Below are 3,532 nucleotides of genomic sequence, written 5' to 3'. Positions count from 1 at the left end.
ACCAAAGAAAGTATTTCAAGACAATATAGCAAAGGTTTAATATGCAGGAATTGGGGAAGTTTCCTATTCATGTATGTGTAATGTTATCTACTTAACAGTGTCTGAAGACACAAGAAGAGGAAGAGGACATGTCTCATGTTCCATATGCAAGTGCGGTCGGTAGCCTAATTTATGTGATGGTCTGTACTAGGCTAGACATTGTGCATGTAGTGGGAATCTTGAGCAGGTTTATGTCAAAACCATGGAATTAGCATTGGATAGTAGTGAAGCAGGTTTTGAGGTATTTAGATGGCACTATTGATTATGGTTTGTGCTACCAAGGAAGACTGGGACTAGACAGAGCTTTAGAAATCCGTTTCTTTGTTGATGCAGACTCGCCTAGAGATCTCGATCAGAGAAGATCTACAAGTGGGTATGTGTTTAGCCTATTTGGAGGTGTAGTTAGTTGGATGAGTAATTGACAATCTATAGTGGTACTGTTAGCTACAGAGGAAGAATACATAACAGCCACTCATGCAAGCAAGGAAGAAAATTGGTTGCAGAGATTCTGTTTAAGTATGGGTTAGTACATCAAGCTATAAGGATAGACCGTGATAGCCAAAGTGCAATGTTCTTGGCAAAGAACCCTACTTATCATTCAAGGACAAAGTACATTGATCTTTAATATCACTTTGTGAGGGATATGGTAGAAGACAAAAAGGTGTTACTGGTAAAGGTGGATGCTTTGAACAATACTGTAGATGCATTGACAAAATCTATGAGCTCTCAGAAGTTCTCTCGGTGTAGAGAAATAATGGGTGTTGCAGGGCTATCACCCCCCAATCGTTGTGTCGAGCACAGCAGGGGGGCGATAGCCCCCCTATCAGGGGGTTTGAGGGGGGTGGTAGCCCCACTCTACGTGGTCTGGGACAATGCCTCAGGGAAATGTTTTTTGGACCCTATATCAGGTGAGTAGACCTACCTATGGTTTTTTTCATGGATTTCAGACATGTTTTTGGCCACGATGGTTTTTAGTCCATGGTATGTTGTAGATACGGTCAAGGGATCTACGTTTATGTTCTAATCTGCGATTAATAGATTGGGGTTTATGTATGCTTCGACATGTATATATATGTATCGTAATATTGAAAGGAACATAGTGAAAAATCAATCTGGTAGTCCTAGTTTTGAGATCCAAGTGAAAATCTCTATGTATATTCTTTTTATGTGTTATAATCTCACCATTGTTTATTTTATTTTTTTAGAATTTGTATGCACGTAATTTCTATACGGGGTTAAAACTACATCGAGCTCAATATAGTTTGGAAGCAACTGAGTAATATTCATGTAGACATAAATGTGGGCATGAGAGGTATATCTACCTTTTCTCGTAGAGAAAGCAACTTTGACGAAGGTTCCAATGCAGTTACCAATTCCTTCAAGTATTTCTAGATCCCAGAAGTCCATTAGCAGGCCAAAAAGCCAAACCCAGATCAAGGATGCCAAAATCTTTTCCTGATCTGGGTTGTAACATTCCTCCCAACGTCTAATGAAGAGACCTGCATTATTAAAGAAAAAGGGGCCATCTTCAAAAATCCTCTCTTTGTCTTCAAGGTTAGAGAATATCACTATGAAAAACCCTTTTTCCTTGAGCTTGAGATCAATGTGTCCTTTCGGTTTCCACCTTTGCTGGATCCATTTGATCAGTTCCTTCTCTGTTGGCCAAGCCCCGATGAATTTGCAAATAAGGGCATGGTCCTTCATGTATTTTCAATATTCCTCCAATTTTTTGTTTGGAATGACAAATTTTGGTTTCTTAGCAGCCCTCGACAGGCATTTACCTCCCAATCTCGCTTTTCATTTAGCTCCCAAAACCGGCATTCCTTTTCCTTTTCCTCCATTCTTGTCGACTGCTCCATGCTAGCTAGATTCACCTGTTGCAATGTTCCAATAGGAGGGGATATCTGCCCCCAATTCCATTCCACTCATGGCTTCTGTCAACACGTCCATTGTAGGTTGGTTCGGTAGTCCTTTTTCCATTACAGATGCTTGCAAAGATGTGAGGATGGCTGTGTTGAAATCCTACCTGATCACGCTGCCCTCATCCTCTCTCGTCCTCTAAATTTAAGTAAATTTTCATAGTTAATTAACAGTTTAAGTTGTATATTAATTTTTATTTAATATATTTATCTAAGATCATATAACAAAGTGTTTTTAAAAATTTAATCATATACCCTAAAAGATTAGAGTTTCTAGAAATATCCCTAGGGTTTGCCAACTATAATTTCATTATGTTTTAGCTTGTGTCAATGTGACTAGGAACCATTAAAGAGTGAGATTGTCTATCGAGGCCACAATTTCACTTGAAAAGTTTTTTTCTCGAGTATCACTTGTGTTTTTCAAGAAATCTAACTAGAGGAATATTTGAATCATTTTCTTTTTTATAGTGGAAGCAGGTTCAACACCACCAAAAAAAATTATGGCACTCAAAATCCTAATGCTTGATCGTAGTAACCGAGATTTCCCAAAATAATTAGTAGATTTTATCAAAATTTTGTCAGAATTTGCACTATTTTCTGGGGAAAATTATGGCCTCATTAAACTATATTTTAAATACCAAGCATACACCATAAGTGAAGTTGACTCGAATAATCATAACAAAAAGACTCAATTTAATTTAGATTTCATGTAACGGAAGACTCCAATATCACGAGATGAAGACGATGTCTATGGAAGCAATACCGACCATGTACAAAAATAGAAATGCTCTACCTGCCACCTCCTTGCACAGTGGCAGAGAAAATCTCGTAAATTTCTAATTGGTGTTTACCAGGTACTCTCAATGAGGCATTAGTAGTCCTCGAATTTAGATTTCCATAAAACATTTTTTTTATTTTCAAACGCATTTGACATCTAAAAGAGTATTTTAGACGTCCAATCTTAAAGGATAAAAAAAATTCAAACCATAAATTTGGCGTACAATTATTTAGGCAAGTAATCATAAATTTTAATGAATAGTTAAAATTGTAATAAATAGTAAAAAGGGCTAAGTTAAATATTTCGTGCTATATTTAGTTGGAGCATATATTTCTTATAAGTGTTTCTTATTCAATTTACTGAAAATGAAATTCATATAGACAAAAAAGTGAATAAATAAAAATATCTAATTGTGCCATTTTTTAGTTACATATTGCTTAAATATAATTCATAAAATATTTACATTGTCATCTCTAAACTCCTCCCTTTTCATCTTTATAAAAATGCGAATTTATTCTTTATGTAGATCCCCTTCCATCCATTACCTTCGTACTAAGAACTTTAAGGAGTAGTAACAAGTGAAAGGGATGTAGCTAATCCTAGCTTGCATTTTTAAAGGACAGAAAAAATATTTCTCATTTTTATATTAATATGTGTATGTGAAATAAACAATTATAAATGACCATATTATATAATCACATAATTTTTAAGATATTAATACATCACGTTTGACATATATATCATATTTTTCTGTAGTTTTAATTGCCAAAAAAGTCCTGAAATAAAAGAGAATCTC

Source organism: Pinus tabuliformis, chromosome 4_1 (genome assembly GCF_031772625.1).
Source record: "Pinus tabuliformis cultivar Carrire ecotype Pingquan chromosome 4_1, CPIR1, whole genome shotgun sequence".
Classification (NCBI taxonomy): Eukaryota; Viridiplantae; Streptophyta; class Pinopsida; order Pinales; family Pinaceae; genus Pinus; species Pinus tabuliformis.
This window is presented reverse-complemented; position numbering follows the sequence as displayed.